This window comes from Hemiscyllium ocellatum, chromosome 7, assembly GCF_020745735.1.
Source record: "Hemiscyllium ocellatum isolate sHemOce1 chromosome 7, sHemOce1.pat.X.cur, whole genome shotgun sequence".
In the NCBI taxonomy this organism is placed as follows: domain Eukaryota; kingdom Metazoa; phylum Chordata; class Chondrichthyes; order Orectolobiformes; family Hemiscylliidae; genus Hemiscyllium; species Hemiscyllium ocellatum.
The window spans coordinates 73,040,860-73,062,089 of NC_083407.1; the positions used below are offsets into that span (position 1 = coordinate 73,040,860).

Here is a 21,230-nt window from a genome sequence, read left to right on the forward strand (position 1 = left end):
CAACTGGGAACACGGGTTTGTATTTCTTATCCCGAGCGGATGCAACCTTTCATTGTTCTGAGTTGGTTTTACTGTTTTAATACACCCATTGATTCACCATCCTCAGAATGACACGGAGTTAACACTAACAGGCGCTAATTCAACATGAATGCAAGAAAACACAGCCTAATAGTGAAAGCACGTCTGAAAGTGAGGAACGTCCCTGATAGAGGAACAACATTACTTAATAGTAATACGTGTCAATCCTATGAAAAATAAACTTATGACGATTTAATATTAGGATTTATATTTAAGTACGATAACTATCAGATTTTCCTCTGCCGCAATTTTCCCTACCTAGCAAAATCTATCCTTGTGAAGTTGACATTTTAGACCGCGAAACATGATTTGTTACAAAACGTCAACATCTTTGTTCCTGGCGAACTACAAAAAAGTTCAGAAATTGGATTTAAATCTAAAAGGTCAACACTCTTGTCACCAGTAACTTTTTCAATCATGGCAAGCAGTTTGATACAGCCGTACGCCAACCCCTGAGCTCTGCGGCAGTGTAAGGGGATATTTCTATCCTGGGCGATTGGCTTTTGTCGATGCCCACTGTGTTGACTGGACGCTGAGATTGAACTCTCGCTGCTGTTGCTGTGACAGGCTCAAAGAGCTGCCGGCCCGGGAAAGCTTTGTTTTAGGGAGTGTTTACAGAGAAAAGAAAAACGGAAGCGGAAGTACTCCAATAAGTTGGGCAAGTTTAGTGAGATCGATTGTGAATTTCCCATTAAAAACGCAGGGAGACTCGGTCTGATGCGGTAGGAAGTTCGTAATTTCCCTATTTCACTTGTTATTTGTGAGCGAATGTTTTATGTATGAAGTTGGAGTAAATACCAAAACAGCACAACCGCTAGGACTCAACAGATAGAAACGTTCACGGAGAGAGAAAGAGCGAGAGGACCGTGGGGGGAAAGTTGCTGTCTGAGAGCAACGGTGGTTGGGAGACGAAAAGTATGTGTATGTGAGACAGAAGGTGAGTGTATTGGGAGGGAGATAGAGTGAGTGAACAAGCAAGAAAGAAAGTGCTGAGTGAAGGAGAAAAAGTGAGAGTGTGGGAGGGAGTGGTGTGTGTTTGTGTGCGGGAGAGAAGTCTGAGTATGTGAGCAGGGGAGAGAGAGGAGTGTGTGTATGTGTGAGGGAGAGGGGATGTGTGTATCTCTGTGAGGGAGAGAAAACAGGAGTGTGTCTGTGTGAGGCAAGAGAAAAAAAATCTCGAAGCAGAAGAAATGGAGTGGAGACATGGAAACAGGAGAGTGGAAAACTGAGAAGGGGACACTGAAACATATAGAGCGAGAGCAAACAAAAGAGAAGTTTTCACTTCTTGTGAAGAGGGTACGAACCTGTGTAGTGAGGGGGCACAATAACCAGGAAATGAAAATTTGAGATGGAAGAGAAATTGAGAGTTGTGGAAAGGGAGATGAAAGAAGGAAACTAATAAAAACTTTGGAGGGCTTAAAAACTAAGGAATTTGTTAAGAAAATATCAGTGAGAGATCACTGTGTTTGGGACAGTGAGAAAACGGAAGAATTGGGGAAAGTGAGAATAAAAGAAGGGACAACAGGGCAATGTGTTGATTGAGTTAGAGACAGCTAATGAATGGGGTAGAAGAGAAATTGGAATGGGAGGTAAAGTTGGCAGGGAAGCCTGAAGTGGGTAGAGGGAGGGTGAACAGGCTGGAGTCAGAAAAATTCTGATCCAGGGTGAGGTGCAGATATATGTGATGCTGGAGGAGGGCATGAGGTGAGAATGGGTGAGGGCATCATAAAACTAAAGGCAAGAATGGGCATTTAAAATTTGTTATTGGAAAAATAAAGATTCTTTGTAGGTCACTTGGGATGAAGGTGTTGGATCAGTTGTTTTGAAATGGGATGGGGGATAAGGACATCAGAATTTCACAGTACAGTGAGTGGAAGGCATGAGAAGTGGTGGATATAGTCGAGTCTGAAGGTGACTAATGCACGATGAAGGTGTTGGTAGCAGGTGACCTTTGAGTAAGGGTTAGACCCTTAGTTGAAGGATTAAGAACAAGTGAAAGGCAGGCGATTTAGAGGAGATTTGAGAATTTGTTTTCACCCAGTGGGTGGTAGGAATCTGGAAAGCAGTGGATGAGAGGGTGGTTGAGCTGGGTAACCTCACCAACTTTAAAAGTTTGAATATCATTACATTCCAGGCTATGGACCTTGTGCAGAAGAAAGTGAGGGCTGCAGATGCTGGAGACCAGAGCTGAAAAATGTGTTGCTGGAAAAACATAGCAGGCCAGGCAGCATCCGAGGCGCAGGAAAATCGACATTTCGGGCATAAGCCCTTCTTCAGGAATCTTCAGGAAGGGCTTATGCCTGAAACATCGATTCTTCTGCTCCTCAGATGCTGCCTGGCCTGCTGTGTTTTTTCCAGCACCACATTCTTCAACTTGTGTAGCCAAGTGGGACAAGTGTAGGTAGTAGTGTATGTTTGGCAGAACAGGCTTGATGGGCCAAATGCTCTCCTGTATGATTCTAGAAGTTTTGGAGGTGGAAGTAACTGTTTTTGTTAGGCATTAGACCCCAGCTCAGGTCTGAAAAACATTCTGATGGTGTAAAGGATTTGCATAAGCCAGAAGGTGTTGGGTCCACTGCTTTTTGTCACTTATGTAAATGATTTGGATGTGAGCATAGGCGGTAAGTTTACAGATGACACCAAAATTGGAGGTGTAGTGGACAGTGAAGAAGATTACCTCAGAGACCGATGGGCCAATGGGCTGAGGAGTGGCAGATGGAGTTTAATTTAGATAAATGTGAGGTGTTACATTTTGGAAAGGCAAATCAAAGCAGGACTTGTACACTTCATGGTAAGATCCTAGGGAGTGTTGCTGAATAAACAGACCTTGGGAGTGCAAGTTCATAGTTCCTTGGAAGTGAAGTTGCAGGTAGATAGGATAGAAGGTGTTTGGTATGCTTTCCTTTATTGGTCAGAGCATTGAGTCTAGGATTTGGAAGGTCATATTGTGGCTGTACAGGACATTGGTTAGGCCACTTTTTGGAATATTGCGAGCAGTTCTGGTCTCCTTCCTATCAGAAGGATATTGTGAAACTTGAAGAGGTTCAGAAAAGATTTATAAGGATGTAGCCAGGGTTGGAGGATTTGAGCTATAGGGAGAGGATGAGTAGGCTGGGATTGTTTACGCTGGAGCGTCGGAGGCTGAGGAGTGATCTTTTGGAGGTTTATAAAATGAAAAGGGGCCTGTATAGGGTGAATAAACAAGATCTTTTCCCTGATGTGGGAGAGTCCTGAACTAGAGGGCATAGGTTTAGGGTAAGAGGGGCATGATATAAAAGAGACCTGCGGGGCAATTTTAAGGGGAGGAAAGTTATGATAGTGTGAAGAGTGCTGAGAGGAGGATAAAATAGATTACTGAGGAAGATATTGTGATGGAAGGAGAGAAAGCTGGAGGAAGAATGACATACTGGGAAGGTTAAAGGAAGCTGAGTCATGTGATGAAGAATGAACTAAATCTTAGTGTATAGTGGGAAGGTCTTAGTGTATAGTGGGAAGGAGAAATGTGAACTTGGAGCCTGAGGTAAAAGGGATCAATGGAAGATAGCGAGAGACTGACTGCCGGATTCCAGCAACAAAACCTCAGCATGACTGCAGCTTGTACTGAGATGAGGGTATGAATTAACTTTACCCAGGAATAAGGCAACGTTTTAATGTTGTTGTCTTAGATTATTTTGTCTTAATATTGGTTGCAGTGTAAAATCAATGTGTGTGCAGCTAGTTACTTATGTATACAAATTTCACCAGATGGAACCATTCCTTTGCTTTAAATGCTACAATATGTCAGACTAGGATACCAATGAGCAAAACTCTATACATTTTAAATGGACTTTGCACAGACCTCTCAAATATTAATTCTGATCTCTCTGCACCTTCTCTGTGGCAGTAACACTGTATTCTGCACTCTGTTCTGCTACCCTGATGCACCTTGTGTGGTCTGATCTGCTTGTGTAGTACACAAAACAACACTTCACTGTATCTTGGTACATGTGACAACAATAAATCAAACTCAAATGCATTTGTTTGCATGCACATGTCGAACTCTGCTTCGCCTGAATACATTGCAGTGTGAGTATAGCTCAGTGCTGTTCCCTTGGATATAATATTTACACAAGACAGATTGGAAATAACATTTTATGCAAAAGCATTTAAACATTAGAATAATTTGTCTCAATTGGTTGAGGAAGCTGGTTTAATTTTTATCAGATAAACACTTTTTAAACAAAGGTTGTTAATGGTGATACAGGGCAGGAGAAAGCTCTGTTAATGCACTAATACTGACATTGACCAAATGATGTCCTTACATACGGAAATCTTGTGAAGTAAGTGGTCTTGATCAAATGCAACACCAGTGTTCAGCCTCTTAGTGTGCAATAACATTTTGCTTATTGTTTGGAGAAATATACTGTAGATAACTAATCTCTTTAGATTGTGTTGTAAATGGAAAACCCACACTTTGTTGTAGCACAAAACATAAATATATCTATATCCATGTGAAGGACAGTGGAACAGTGATATTCCAATTAAATTTCCATCCATCAGTTTTTGGGAGGGCACAGAGCTAGAGAATTCCATTGTGGTATGTAACAATTGCCCATAGGAATAATTGATTTAACTGTAAGATTATTTCATCTTCTAGCTACATTATACGGTTATAATTGGAATTTAATTATTCCAGACAAAAATGCTTTCATAGCAAATTTGCAAACCAAGTTATTTTTTAAAAAAAATAGAGATTCAATCCAGTGGATTCTTATATTAGGAGTAGTTGAAATATATTTTTATATGTCTACATTTAAGGTTGTAATTTGGTATATTGCTCTTTCTGTACTTCTGTCCTCAATTGAGATGTCAACTTTGAAGATGTGAATGCTATAAAATACATTAATGAGTAAGAGATTGAAGGTTCAATCCATTAATATGCTTGTTAAAACTATATGGCATGTGCTCAGTTTTAGTATAGTCACTGGGCCTTTGCAACCTACTATTTTCATTGATTTTAAAATGACTCAACCTTTCAATCATGGGCTGCAATAAAAGTTGGAATGATAAACCAGTAGCAATTCCGTTTATTTTTCGTTTTAGATTAGAAGTGTTTGGAAACATTTTATTAAATGTTGTAGATCCCAAATGTTAGCCTCAACTCTGATGTGTAAATGTATCTCGTGGTGAGATAGATCACAACTTAATGTTTGCTATTCCAGTGTTGGTGAAGTGGCATTCATTGTTTGTATGTTTTTGAAATTTGGCTTTAAAATATTATGACCAGTGTAGGTGTTTCTACCAAACATGACTTGTAGATGAGATTTATAAGCTAGAAATTTTTAAAACAGATTTAGATAATTTTATTTAATTCACGCTTGAATAATTTAAAATTTAATTTTGTAACATGTAAAATATTAATGTCAAGTAGTTGATCTCCACTAATTAGCAGTCAGAAATATATGTCCGTAACATCTTGAGGTTGTACATCAACTTTACAGAGCAATTAAGTTATTGTCATGGACAAAAGGAAGAAGTTTTTTTGTTTTCCTCTTTTAGTCTGTTACAGAGGTGAATTTTAATTTTAAAATTTTGTTTTATTTCTTTACCTTTTGAAATACACCATGGTGTGTTCCACCACTCTGTTTGTGGAGTCAATTCTTTAAAGACTCATAACAAACTTTGTTTTGCACTAAATCAGAAGGGATGGTTTATTTCAAGCATTATACCTGGGAATTATTCACAACATTTGTAACCAAATGCTGACATGGAAGAATGATGAGAAAAGATGGAGGAAAATAATTATAATTATGAATTCCTTAAAAATCAAAGATTAATTCATGTGAAATAGAATCTGGTAAGTCATTATTCATTGAAATTTTGCAGCTAGTTAGTGGAGCAGAATTCCTTTTTTTTTGTAGAACCTCAGATTACAGTCAAAGGTGCAGCAATATAATTTGTGCAGGCTGGGAAATTAGTTCAACTTTTCAGGTGTAATAAAGAATTCTTTCCAAGAATCAGGCTTTGAGGGAGGTTCTAGATTAGTGGAAGACTACAGTTAATCCTGGAGCTGTTTTACTGTGGACTGTAAAAAGACTAAAAGAAGTCAAAGCAGTATAATTAAAGCTGTTCAGAAAGCAGCAAATTTTAATAACCCAAGTAAGGTTCCTAGGGGCAGTGGTTTTGATGTCACTCATTAAACATCATTACATGTTTCAGGAGATGATAGACTAGTCTCTTACCATCTTATGATGTATAATGTGCTTTAAAGGTTACTGTTGCTCAGAACTGGCTGAGCATAGACTTTGTATCAGTTGTTCCTTTGAGTTGACTTGACCATAGTGTGTATCACATTCCACAAGGATAATGCAAGTATTTGTCCCCTGGTTACTAATAATCAGAATTTTGTAGAAACTGTGGTCAATTAGCATTTCATATGCTGGCAGATGTGTTGCCAATCCAGCAAAATATCAATTTAAAACAAATCAAGGGAGTATAAAAGAAAAAAAATATTTGTTTTTTTACATTTGGTACTATCCTGTCGAATCGAATGAAAATAACCAAACTTTTAATTCACATTGTGCTCCCACATTAGAGGCACACTGATTTGAATGGAGCAGCTCCTTCCTGTTTCTTCTCCTTCAGCAATTTTGGTTTCCTTTCCCTTAACTCCTCCCTGCCCAGAATTGCAGCTACTTAAATGATTTGCAGCTTCTGAAATTCTGGAAAGAAAGAATTCTACATGATGCAAAAACACAACCATTGGTAAGTAAATGAGTAGATTCTTATTCCAGGAAGATTGGACAGGTGTGAAAGCAAATCTTAGCAGGACCTATACACTTAGTGGTGAGGTCCTCGGGAAGGTTGCTGAACAAAGAGACCTTGAAGTGGAAGTTCATAGCTCCTTGAAAGTGGACTTGCAGGTAGACAGGATAGTGAAGAAGGCATTTGGTATGCTTTCCTTTGTTGGTCAGAGCATTGAGTACAGGAGTTGGGAGGTCATTTTGCGGCTGCACAGGACATTGGTTAAGTCACTTTTGGAATATTGTGTGCAATTCTGGTCTCCTTCCTATCGAAAGGATATTGTCAAACTTGAAAGGTTTCAGAAAATATTTACAAGGATATTGCCAGGATTGGAGGATTTGAGCTATAGGGAGAGGGTGAACAGGCTGGGGCTATTTTCCCTGGAGCGTTGGAGGCTGAGGGGTGACCTTATAGAGGTTTATAAAATCATGAGAGGCACGGATAGAATAAATAGACAAAGTCTCTTCGCTGTGATGGGGAGTACAGAACTAGAGGGCATAGGTTTAGGGTGAGAGAGGAAAGATATAAAAGAGACCTATGGAGCAACTTTTTCACGCAGAAGGTGGTATGTGTATGGAATGAGCTGCCAGGGGAAATGGTGGAGACTATTACTCTTGCAACATTTAAGAGGCATCGCGCTGGCAGCTGGGACTAGATTGGGTTGGAATATCTGGTCGGCATGGATGGGTTGGATCGAAGGATCTGTTTCCACGCTATACATCTCTACAATTCTATGACTCCTCTTCCATTCTCCTTTCATTTGCACCGGTACACCCAACTGGAAAAAAAATTGGCACATCTTTTACATTTATTCTGTGAAAATGCTCTGTTAAGTATTACTGTAATGCAATATGTGAATAATTACAATATAATATACTTTTGGTTAAAATTGCTTTGGATAAAAGGTAGTAGCAACTTGATGTAAAAGTTCATTAAAGCACAACAGTGATCTTTAATCATAATAGATTTAAAATTGTGTGATTTCTTTCATAGTTGCTAAATTGAATCTGTTGGTTGTTTGATTCCATTCCTAAAGTTAGTCACAAAGGATCAGCTTTACTTTTTCTGCTTTTATATCTTGCATAAAGACCTTTTACCCAAAAGTGAAATATGTTGCAAAGATCTGTGTTTCTTCTGTCATATTCTTTGCAAGGAAATGTTAGTTAACGGAATTACTTGTTAATATTTATTAAAGTTACTGAAGTGAAATAAAACAAAAAACTAGAGAGCATCGTATTAAATTGTAGTTATTCATAGAGTCATAGTGTCATACAGCACAGAAACAGACTGTTCTATCCAACCAGTTCATATCGACCATGTTCCCAAACTAAACCTGTCCCACCTGCCTGCATTTGGCTCATACCCCTCCAAATCTTTCCTATTCACGAACTTATCCAAAAGTCTTTTGAATATTGCAACTGTACCTGGACCCATAACTTCCTCTGGCAGTTTGTTCCATACACAAACCACGCTTTATGTAAAAAGAAACAAGTTTCCCCTCGTCTTTTTAAAATCTTTCTCCTCTGACCTTAAAAATATGCAGTCTAGTTTTAAACTCTCCCACCCTAGGAACAAGACTTTTGCTTGTCACCGAAACTATGCCTCTCGTGATTTAATGAATTTCTATAAGGTCACCCCTCAAACCCGTGTGGTCTGGTGAAATTGTCTCCATCTATCCAGCCTGTTTTATAATTCTCATCCACCAATCCCATCAACGTCCTGGCCAATCTTTTTTGAACCCTCTCCAATTTACTAATATCCTTTCTATATCGGGGTAAGCAGATTGGCAAATATCAGGTTCCAAGTCTAGGCTTCAGTGAGTTTTCTTTATGAATCTCCCTGAAGACCTGAAATAGGTACAACTAATGAAAAGTTTACATGTTGATTACATCTGTCTGGAGGCAATGCCAGTTATGGGGTGGGAAGCAGGTTTCCAATATACTTGATTTGACTGGGGTGTACAAAGTTAAAAATCACACAACACCAGGTTATAGTCCAACAGGTTTAATTGGAAGCACACTAGCTTTCGGAGCGATGCCTGATGAAGGAGCGTCGCTCCAAAAGCTAGTGTGCTTCCAATTAAACCTGTTGGACTATAACCTGGTGTTGTGTAATTTTTAACTTTCCAATATACTGTTTGTGTTTATCTTCTTTAAACCAGTGCAAATATTTACAGAAATTTAATGCACTCTGCATGTAATTTGCACTACAAAGCTTCTGATGGTTTGTGTTTGTTTTTGGTAATTGTGGGTGAATGGTGCTGAAAATCGAGTTAACCCAACGAAACTCCAGATTAGATTGTTAACATTCAGTGGGGGGTCATTTGTTGCAAGGTTTTGTTCTCTGATCATTAGAACAATGTTTTTTTTAAGATTGGTAGGTCTGTAACTTTTAGTGCTGAGGCCTGATTGGGCTGACACTGTTATTTTCAAGGATTACTGTGTGAGCTTTTTATATTTGTGTGTCTGTAAAAGTGTGTGACACTCAGTTCTTTTGTTTGCAATCTGCGTCTAGTTTTTGGTAAAATGTATACATGTTTTCTGTTGTCCGTTGTTTCCCTCTCTGTATATTCTGGAATGCTTTGGGTTTATGAGAAAATTCTCCGTAGCATCTGTTGTACTGGGAAAGAAGAAGTCAAGTTCAAAAATGCTGATCCACTAATCCATAAGTGAATCATGCAGATGGTTTGGGAAGTTGTAGTTTCCTTCTGTTATTTGTAACTCTTTGGTTCCCATCTACGAACTGTACAAATCATCAACAGAGTGCTTGACACTTAACATCCAATGGTGTGGCTTGAAGCTGCTTTGTTATGTACAATTGTGTTGTTTTGGATTTCTGCCTAATGATTGGGGTTGGCATTAAGGAAACTCTACCAGGACATTTCAACTTTTCCCTTGCATCTTCAGTCTTTGGCTGATATTTCGACAGAATATCGACTGATTTGCCAAAGTTTTCTTGAAATGGAGTAAAATTCAAAGTCTTAAGGGAGTGAAGATTTTTGGCATCAACTTTAAAAAAAAGCTCTCCTTAACAAATAGACACTCAAATTTGAATAGGCAAAACTGAGGACTACAGATGTTGGAAACCAGTGTCTAGATTAGAGTGGTGCTGAAAAATCACACCATCCTGATTTTCCTGCTCTTCTAATGCTGCCTAACCTGCTGTGCTTTTCCAGCAGTACTCTAATCTAGACTCAAAATTGAATGTTTAGTTGAAGTAAGTACGTCATACTTGAGTTAATGTGTCATAACGTGTAATTAAAAGACTACAGAGACATTGTTAATGTATTGTAACTTGATTGTACTTTGTAGATTTGCTTTTGGTTTGCAAAGAGAACAAACAGTTTAACATTTTTCTGTATGGCTCAGTTGGTAACTATATGATATTCTTTTGTGTAGTCACAGACACTCATGTCATTTCTGGTGGAATTACTAATTTTTACTTTAGATCTCTTTCAACCAAGTTACGACCTGGTTAGAAATGGCTGAGCCATAGGAGAATAAAAGCTGGAGTAATGGACAGGATGTGACTTGTGTTGCCCTGGATATTTCACAAGTGGCATATTTGACATTTTATTGTTAGATTATTGCAATAATAAAATGATTATTAGAGCAACAGAATTTTAAATGTCAGAGTCATTGGGTTATCCATCTAGTAATGAGGTCGGTGCTGACAGGAATAAAGTGCTCGAAGGGATGTAACACCAGCTTTGAGCATAAAAGCTTTTGTTTTGGATTTTGAGTAAGAATGAAAGATCCAAAGTCTGGTTGCTAAATCTACTGTGGATAGATAGGAAAGTAAATTGTGGAGAAGGCATATGGAGGCGACAAAGGGTCAATGGTTAATTGAGTGACAAGGAGCCGGGAAAAAAGGTACAAGGAGCCGGGAAAAAAGGTACAATGTGGAAAAAATGTGGAATTTTCCATTGTGGCACAGCAAATGAAAAAGAGTTATTATCATCCAAATAGTGAGGGATTGTTGAACTCTGAGGTGCAGAAAGATTTGGGTGCCGGAGTACATGAGTTGCAAAAGATTGGTATGCAGGTATAGCAATTAATTGGGAAAACAAAGAGGATGTTTGTTTATTGTGAGGGGAATTGAATGCAAGATTGAGGAGGTTATGCTTCAGAATATTGCAGGATCATGGTAAGACCACATCTGGGTGCTGTGTTCAATAGTGGTCTCCTTAATTAAAGAAGGACACAATTTCATTAGATACAATTCAGGAAAGGTTGACTGGACTAATACTATGTATGTACAGTTTGTCTTGTGAGGAAAGATTGAAACAGACTTGGCTTGTATTGCTGGAGTTTAGATGAGTAAATCCTAAAAGTTCTTGATTGGGTGAATATGGAAGAGATGTTTCTTCTTCTGGGAGAATCTAGAACTAGGAGTGACTTAAATGGGTAAGATCCAACTTTGAACAACAGAGAGAAATTGTTAATATTTCAAGTCTGGTATGACTTTTTCAGAATCTTCTGAAAAAGAGTAATACCAAACTCCAAAGTTAATTTTGTTTCTCTCTCATGTATGCTGCCAGACTTGTTGAGTTTTTCCACAATTCTTTGTCTTTATTATAGAATAAATTTGATTCTCCATGGTGTTTAAGATTTTCTTCTCATCTGCATAGTTTATTGAGGCAAGTGATAGGGAAATCAATATTGTTCTTGTACTTAAATCGCATTCTTATTGAAATATTTTACAGTGAACCATATAACTTTTGGGTTTTTATTTGCAAAATTTACTAACATGGAGAATGAACTTTGGTCAATATTTGTGGTAAAAGAGATTTTTTATTTGTCTAGCCCTTAATCTTTTATATACAAGCTCAATGTTTTTGGAAATTATGTCAACTTTTTGATTTTTTTTAGATGACTTTGGCTTAGTTGGTCTGCTGTATTCCTGTAGGATCATTGTTATAAGGCCTGACCAATGACAACTCAGGACATGATAATCTATCATATTACTGTTAGTCTCAGACATACCAAATGTTTACATAAGACAATTACTTTTTGTTTAAAAATAAAAAGTAAGGGATTTACAAGCCAAAGATGGCTGGGGATAGACATTATAATTCAGTGTCTGTAAAATTCCTCCATGGCTTACCCTTCGTCTTGATAGAGAGAATGGAATATCTCGCATGGAGGGTGTCAAGGAACTTCAGGTAGAAAAATTCAAGGGAAGCGATGCAATGCAATAGCTGATCTATAATCGCCTTGCTTGCAAACATGGTTGAGGCCAATTATCACCTCCGTGGAAACCAACTCTTGTTAGTTCTATCCCAGCCCATGGAAATGATGAGAAATAAAAGAAAGTATTTCTGTGCATAATGCAAGTCTGTGCTCTCCCCATTTAGGGATATGCAAAAGATGGGTTAAAAGAAACAAATGCAGCACAGATCTGTGTGCAAATCAGATGTTCTAGCATAAGGAAACTGGAGATCCTGGCTGTAAAACATCCACTAGGACACTGTTTTACTTGCAAGTAAAGGGAAAAAGTCTGTCAATCACTTGTTGCAGGAAGCAAACCACAAGTCAGCAAAACCACCATTGAGAAGGAAACAGTCAACTTCCTTTAGCTAACTTGCAGAATCAAGAATCTCCAAGTACATGTGCTCAGTGTCTGAGGTCAGTAGCATCAGAACCACACAACATACCAGCCTCAGTGTTTCAACATTTACTCCTCATGGACAAGTCAAAAATTGATTTGGGTAATTTTTTATAACTGTTATGTATTTCCGCATTGCTTATTCCTAATGCGTATATGTTTAACTTTTTATATTTTTCCTGTGTTAACTAATAAATTCATTCGTTCTTTCACCCAAGAAATCCTGATTACATTGACATCTTTTAAAATCTCAATACGTTTGAACTGTAGAAAAGGATCCCTCCTGTTGAGTTAAACTGTTTGCAACCAACCATGATGAAGGGAGCATTGAATAAAGAAGCGAATCCAGATCCAGCTGGGGAATAGTTGCAACACTCAGGTAGTGAGATGGTATGTTTTAATTAAGTTGAAAATCATGTGTTTTTAAGGAAAGAGTGTACAGACTTGGAACAGGTTGGAAATTTGCACTTGACACAGAGTATTCAGTATGTTGTAATGTTATTCTCCTGGCTTGCTGGCAAATAGTTTTGTTGATATTGTAGTATTATTCACTAACACTGAAGGTTTTAAGGTACCTCACACATTTGTTATTGTCATTGGTCATTCCTAAAAAAATGAACCTGAACTGTGAACTGGATTTTGCCTTCATTGGTGAAACAAAGGAGCTTGCTATTGACCTTTTTAATGACATTACCTACAAAGATTTTGCAATTTCTATGGCATGATTTCTCATTCTCTCAGTGGCAGCGTAAATCTGGTGCTAAGTCAGGGGGAATCTCCAGGCTACATCAACTTTAAAAATATCTGTGATATTAAAATCACACAGAAATGTGACATTTGTGAAGATCGTGAGAGCTTTTGAGTATTGTTGATGAAATTGTCAGTATTTATGAACTTAGTATGCTGTCCAGCACTCCGTTTCTTACTAAGTCTGCAGATGACACCAAAATTGGAGGTGTAGTGGACAGTGTAGAGGGTTACCTCAGATTATAACAGGATCTTGACCACATGGGCCAATGGGCTGAGAAGTGGCAGATGGTGTTTGATTCCGATAAATGCGCGGTGCTGCTTTTTGGGAAAACAAATCTTAGCAGGACTTATACACTTAGTGGTAAATTCCTAGGGAGTGTTGCTGAACAAAGAGACCTTGGAGTGCAGATTTAAAGCTCCTTGAAAGTGGAGTCGCAGGTAGAGAGGATAGTGAAGGCGGCGTTTGGGATGCTTTCCTTTATTGGTCAGAGTATTGAGTACAGGAGTTGGGAGGTCATGTTGCGGCTGTACATGACATTGGTTAGGCCACTGTTGGAATATTGCATGCAATTCTGGTCTCCTTCTTATCGGAAAGATGTTGTGAAACTTGAAAGGGTTCAGAAAAGACTTACAAGGATATTGCCAGGGTTGGAGGATTTGAGCTAAAGGGAGAGACTGAACAGACTGGGACTGTTTTCCCTGGAGCATCGGAGGCTGAGGGGTGACCTTATAGAGGTTTACAAAATTGAGGGTCATGGATAGGATAAATAGGCAAAGTCTTTCCCCTGTGGTCGGGGAGTCCAGAACTAGAGGGCATAGGTTAGGGTGAAAGGGGAAAGATATAAAAGAGACCTAAGGGGCAACTTTTTCACGCAGAGGGTGGTATGTGTATAGAATGAGCTGCTAGAGGATGTGATGCAGGCTGGTACAATTGCAACATTTAAGAGGCATTTGGATGGGTGTATGAATAGGAAGGGTTTGGAGGGATATGGGCTGGGTGCTGGCAAGTGGGACTAGATTGGGTTGGGATATTTGGTTGGCATGGACGGGTTGGACTGAAGGGTCCGTTTCTGTACATCTGAGTCTATGACTGTATGAGCATAGAGTATAAAAGTTCGGAGGTCATGTTGCAGCTGTACAGGGCACTGGTTATGCCATTTTTGGAATATTGTCTCCGTCCCCTCGGAAAGATGTGGTGAAACTTAAAAGGGTTCAGGAAAGATCTACAAGAATGTTGCCAGAGTTGAAGTGTTTGAGCTATAGTGAGTGGTTGAATAGGCTAGGGCTGTTTTGCCTGGAGTGCCAGAGACTGAGGGGTGACCATATAGAGGTTTATAAAATCATGAGGGGCATGGATAGGGTAAATTGACAGTCTTTTCCCTGGAGTGGGGGAGTCCAGAACTAGAGCTTTAGGGTGAGAGGGGAAAATTTATAAGGGACCTAAGGGGCAACTCCTTCATGCAGAGGGTGGTGTGTGTATGGAATGAGCTGTCAGAGGAGGTGGTGGAAGCTGGTACGATCACAACATTTAAGAGACATCTGGATAGGTATATGAATGGGAAGGGTTTAGAGGGATATAGGCCAAATGCTGGCAAATAGGATAGATTAGGTTAGGATATTTGGTCAGCATGGACGAGTTGGACTGAAAGGTTGGTTTCTGTGCTATACGTCTCAGTGACGCTGTATAGCTTTCTTAAAGATGGGCCCTTACCCTGGTAGATTCTATGTTGTGAAGGAACTGGACAGTAGACTGTCTGGGTGAGCAATGAATCATTGACAGACTCTCCTCTGGACAAGTTTAAACCTTTGCGGTTACTGTCATTTTTCAACAGTGTTCAAATGATTAATGCTGCCAACTCATTGTGTCCTTCCACCTCAGCATTTGTGTTTAGTTGAACATGTCTTGTTAGTGAATAGCAATTAGGAAGTTTTGGGCAACTTTTTTATCCACCAGTCCTCGTGGTGCCCTGATGGAAATCTGATTGGGAATTTGGTTGAGTTTGGAACCATCCTGATGTGAGTGCATCACATTTACTCAGCGCAGGATACTTACAAAATAAAAACAAGAAAGGCTTCCATGATATTTCAATTGAAAAGGCAAGACTTGTGGAAGCCTCACATAAACAATTGCAAAATTGGTGGGGCAGTGGACAGAGAAGATGGTTATCTCAGAGTGCATTAGGATCTTGGTCTGAAATGCCAATGGATTGAGAGGTGCCAGAGTGAGTTTAGTGTAGGTAAATGTGAGGTGTTGCATTTTGGTAAGCTAATCAAGGCAGGACTTACACACTTAATGGTGGTGTCCTGGGGCATGTAGCCACAAAGAGCTTGGGGTGCAGGTTCGTAGCTCCTTGAAAGTAAATTTACAGGTAGACAGGGTAGTGTAGAAGGCGTTTGGTATACTTGCTTTTATTGGTCAATGCAGTGAGTATAGGAGTTGGGAGGTTATGTTGTGGCTGTGCAGGACACTTTTGGAATACTGTGTGCAATTCTGGTCTTCCTGATATAGGAAGAATGTTGTGAACCTTGAAAGAGTTCAGAAAAGATTTACAAGGATGTTGCCAGGGTTGGAGGATTTGAACAATAGGGTGAGGCTGAAGTGTCAGAGGCTGAGGGTGACCTTAGAGAGGTTTATAAAATCATGAGGTGCATGAATAGGGTAAACAGACAGGTCTTTTCCCTGGAGTGGGGATGGAGGGGGTGGGGGGAGTCCAGAAGTAGAGGGTATAGATTTTAAGGTGAGAGGGGAAAGATTTAAAAGGGACCTGGGGGTTACTTTTTCACAGAGGGTGGTGAATGTATGGAATGAGCTGCCAGAGAAAATAGTGGAGGCTGGTACAATTACAGCATTTAAAAAGCATCTGGATGGGTATATGGATAGGAAGGGTTTACAGGGTTATGGGCCAAGTGCTAGCAAATAGGATTAGATTAATTTGGTTAGCATAGACGAGCTGGAGCAAAGGGTCTGTTTGTGTGCTATATTGCTCTATGACTCAAAGTTGCTGAGACTTGCTTGGAATTTGGGGATATTTTAATGCACTCTGTCACATAAAGTTACATTGGCGTGTACAGCACAGAGCAGGGAATTCAGCCCATTGAGTCCATTTTGGTAATTATGGTCCACTTGAGCCTCCTTCCGTCTTTCATCACTTAAGTCTGTCATTGTAACTAATTTATTTAGCTCCCCCTGAAATTCATCTATGATAATCACTGTGGTAATGATTTGAGCATTCTTTTTGAAAATGTATTCTTTCATGAGGTACGGCATCTCTGGCTCGGCCAGCATCTAATACCGGTCCCAAACTGTCCTTGAGAAAATGGGGTGCAGGTGTATCTTGGTTTTCTTGTTTTTCTAGGTAAGGTCATGAGTTTGGAAGGAGCTGTTGAATAACCCTTGATGAGTTGCAGCAGTGTATCATGCAGGTACTGTGCAGTGCTGCCATTGTATATCTGTGGTAGATGGGGTTCCGATCAAGTTGCTCTATTTTCAATGGCGTTGAGCTTTTGCAGTATTATTAGAACTGTAATCAAACAAGCAAAAGGAGAGTATTCATCTGATTTGTCTTGTAGATGGTCCATGGGTTACGGGGAATCAGGAGGTGAGTTAGGTGCTGCAGTTTCTGACCTGGTCCTTTAGCTATCATAGTCAAAAAGTGTGATACTGGAAAAGCACAGCATGTCAGGCAGTATCTGAGGAGCAAGAGTGTTGAAGTTTCGGGCATAAGCCCTTTATCAGGAATACATTTCTGGGCAAGGTCATGAGTTTGGAAGGAGTTATTGAATGAGCCTCCTTATAGCTACCATATTTCTGTTATAAGACTAGTTCAGCTTCTGGGCAATAGTTATCCCCAGAATGCCAGTTGTATGGGATTCTGCAACAGTAACAGAATTGAATGTCAAGGGACAACAGTTGGTTTCTCTCATCAGCAATTGTCATTACCTGGCACTGTGCAGTGTGGGTTTTTTTTGCCTCTAATGAACTCAAGCCTGGATATTGTCCAGGGTCTTGCTACGCTGCTTCAGTGTCTGCAGATTGTGAATTATTTTGGATGTTGTGTAATCAGTGAATATTCTCATTTCTGACCTAATTATGAAGAGGAGGTTATTTGAAGAAGCAGCTGATGCTGGTTGTATCTCAGATGTTACCCTCAGAAATGTCTCTGCTGGTGCTCTGAGACTGAGATGACTGCCCTCCAACAAACACAGCCATCTTCTTTGGTGCTAAGTACTTCCCTTGGTTCCCTTTGACTCCAATTTTGGTTGGGTTAATTGATGCTACACTGGTTCAAATGCTGCCTGGATGTTGAAGTTAATGACTGCTACTGAATGGGTAAAGAAGTTTTTTGTTCCTGAACTTTCAATTGGATTTCTTAGAAACTAGCTTGTATTGATGATTTCTAGCTATGCTCCTCCACAGATGAAAAAAATATTTTCTGTGCCTGTTCTATCAAAACCCTGGATGTTTTTAATAACTTTATTGGGTCATCTCTGCCTTTTTACAGAAGAAAATATTGTTAGCAATTTCTGATTTAATTTCAAAGAACCTTTTTATGCAGATGTTGGCAATTAATCATGGCTACAGAGGTGGGGAAGCATTTAGTTAGTTCTTGGTAACATTGTATTTCAACATCACTTAAAGAACACAACGTAGCCTTTAGATCTTCAGATTCTAAAACACTTGCAAATGACTTGAGGGTGTGTTTTGTTTGTTTGAAAAGAATGTTTTCATTGAAGCAGTGGTACCTCAAATAGGTTACATTGATTGAAGTTGACTACAGTTGTATTACAGACACTTTTGCATGCAAAATTAAGGACTTTGAACTGTGCAGTTTAAAGGATTAAGATTTTAAGGTGCGTTTTTTTTATTTTGAGGTGAGTAATGTTTGTTCTTAGGACTGGATTTCTTTGGCATTAGTTGCTTCTTAACACCCTCTTCACAGGAAGAAATGAAAGCAGTGAAAGTCACTATTTGCTAACCAACATATATTTTTGACAGAAAGTTTCCAAGTAATTATTTAATTTAAACCCAATATTTATTGCTACTGAACCATATACAATGCATAGCAAAGCACAGTGTGTGGATAACAGACTAGACATTATTGTTTTTTCTGCATTTAAAATATTATTTATACAAAAGATATAATTATATTTTAGTATAAACTTTTAAGGTGTGCCCATTGATAATGCTTTCACATAGTTTTTTTGTTTGTTCTTGTATAACCTAAATATTTGGTATGAAAAAAAGTCGTGCAAATACTGTGCTAGAGAAATGGATTTTTCTTTGGGCTTTTGACATTTTGTAACAATGAGTCAGTAACTACTTCAAGAATGATGTATGTGGCACCTGCTAATTGATGTCCTTTTGGTGTGTGTAATTCCTGTTAAAAGAAATACTGTTTCTAATGAACATAGGGATAAACAAACTTACTGATATTGATTAAATTTTCTATATTTGTGTTTGTACACAAAACTGATTTATGATTATAACTAACTTCTGTGTTGATTAGTATTTATTTTGTAGGTGGCAAATTAATGTATATCTGCAGAAGTAAGCGTGAGGAGCTCATGCAATTTATTGTCACTAACTTAGTGCACTTCTATAGAATTATGGAATAATTGAAACTTATGATACAAAGGAAGGTCATTTGACTGTGCAGGTTGTTTAAAAGGGCAGTCATGCTTCGTGTCATAGCCTTATTTCTTATCTGAAACCTTTCAAGTTCCTCATTCTCAAGAACCTGTCCAGCTCCCCTTTTTGAATTATTTATGGGAACCGACTGTTAACCACCTTTCAGGTAATGTTTAACATGCTGGCAACTTCCTTGTATTTAGTAAAAATGCATTTTTTTCAAATTTTAACAATTACATTTTGCATTCTTTGTGAAGGAGTGCAAAGAGTCTGGTAAATATCGTCGACCAACGTAAGAAGCAGTAGCTCTTTGGGAGAAAAATGAAGGAGGATTAGTACTTGTGTTATGGGAAGAGAAGTGATTCATTCAAGAAGTGATTCATCTGAAAAGTGATCCAGTTACTTCCTTAAGTTATCTGTCACTCTGGTGTGCGTGATGTGGCCATTGGAATAGACAAGAAAGTTGACAAAATGGATGCAGAAAGATAGACTCTCCCACTTGGGGAAACAAGGACCAGAGGGCATAATCTTCGAGTAAAGGCTTGCCTATTTAAGATAGAGATGAGGGGGCATTTCTTTTCTTGAGATGAGTGACTCTGAGGATTTTGTTTTTACATACAGGGCTCTGTTGAGCTGGGATGTTAAGTGTACTCAAGGCTGTTAAGCATGACCCAGTGTGTACATCTGGTGATCTCACACTTAACTCCATATCAAAATTTGTATTTATCACTTTGCCAAGATGAGTTTGGGAACCTTACCAGATGGTGGTGAGAGCAATTTTTTTACAGCAGTTACTTGAATCAAGGTTTGTTATCTCCAAGGGTTGCATAATCTTGCTGAAACTAAATGATTTCTTGCTGTATTGTCCAAGTTTATGTTTGCATTAACTTTGGAGCAGTTTATTAAGATGTTTGGTGTAGTTAGCGTTGGATATACTTTACTGAGATACCAGGGAATAGCTGATCTTGAGACTGGTTTATGAGAAGCTAAGGGCTCTTAGCACTTTGTTGGTGAGAGTTTGCCTTTGAACCTATTGTATCATTCAGCAAGATCTTGGCTGATCGATCCCAATTCCACCTTCCTGTGCTATTCCTGAAACACTCAATTCCTTAAAAATCCAAATTGACTTGAATTTACTCAACAACTGAGCATCCATGACTCTTCTGGATAGAGAGTTCCTGAGGTTCACAAATGATCAGCCGATAGCCCAGTCAAAGGACTGTGTATACTCTGTTAAAGCTCTGAAAAATTTAATATGCTTCAATGAAATCACCCCTCATTCTTTTAAACTCTGAGGCAGAAAGGCTTTGTCACTCAATCTCCCTTAACGGGACAATTCTCTCATGACAGAAATCCATGTAATAAAACATTGTTGCACATCATCAAAGACAAGAATGGCCTTCCTAAGGTAAGGGGAACAACCTTACCTTAGTTCACTAACCCACCTATCTTTGCATGTCATCAGCAAATCTAAGTATATTATACTCTGCAACCTTTTGACGGTCACTGATACAGAATATAAAAGGCTGAGGCCCAAGCACTGATCCTTGTGGACTGTCCTATTTACAGTGTATCATCCTAAAATGGCCTAATCATTTTTGCTTTGTTTTCTGTCCATTAAGCAATGCTTGTATATTAACCTCAGTTCCATGAACAGTAATTTGAATAATAACTTTTTGTGACATCTTATGTATTTTCAAAAAGCATTCAATGACATCCATTGGTTTGTCTTTTATGGTGCTCTAGAGCATAGAACGTACAGAACAGGAACTTGCCCTTCAGCTCACAATGTTACTTCGGATACAGCCAAAAACTCCTGTTCAAGGTCTTTTGCCTGAAATGTTGACTCTCCTGCTCCTTGGATACTGTCTGACCTGCTGTGCTTTTCCAGCACCACACTCTCAACTGCCAAATTAACTTCATCCCTTCTGCCTGCCCATGAGCCATAATCCATCCATTCCTTGCTTATTCATGTGCCTATCTAAAAGCCCCTTAAATGCCCCTATCATCTCTGCCTCCACCAATACCCTGAGCATTCCAGGAACCTACGGCACTCAGCATAAAACAGTGCCCCTCACATCTCCTTTGAGCTTTCCTCTCCTCACCTTAAATGCGTGCCCTCGACTATTAGACATTTCAATGCTTGGAAAAAGATCCCAACTCTAACTCTATCTATACATCTTTTAATTTTGTAAATTTCTATTATGTCTCCCCTCAGCTGCCTCTGTTCCAGTGAAAACAAGGCGAGTTTGTTCAGCCTCTCCTTATAGCTCGTACCCTCTATTCTAGGCAGCATCCTGGTAAACCTCTTCTGCACCCTTGTCAATAGCTCCACGTTCTTCCTGTAATGTGGTGACCAGAAATGAACACAATTCTCTAAGTG

General features: G+C 39.1%; 1 protein-coding gene across 5 annotated transcripts in view; it reads left to right on the top strand.

Moving 5' to 3' along the window:
- The first annotated feature begins 721 nt into the window (after positions 1–721).
- The window catches only part of itprid2 (ITPR interacting domain containing 2), a 156,704-nt gene continuing 136,195 nt past the window's right edge, over positions 722–21,230 (top strand). The window contains exon 1 of one of the 5 annotated variants that reach the window (XM_060827339.1): positions 722–800. The gene's annotated coding sequence lies outside the window, so the exon portion shown is untranslated. Of the gene's footprint in view, positions 801–881; positions 1,016–12,554; positions 12,572–21,230 lie in introns of those variants that run through there. The other 4 variants (XM_060827343.1, XM_060827338.1, XM_060827340.1 and 1 more) reach the window with 4 other exon arrangements.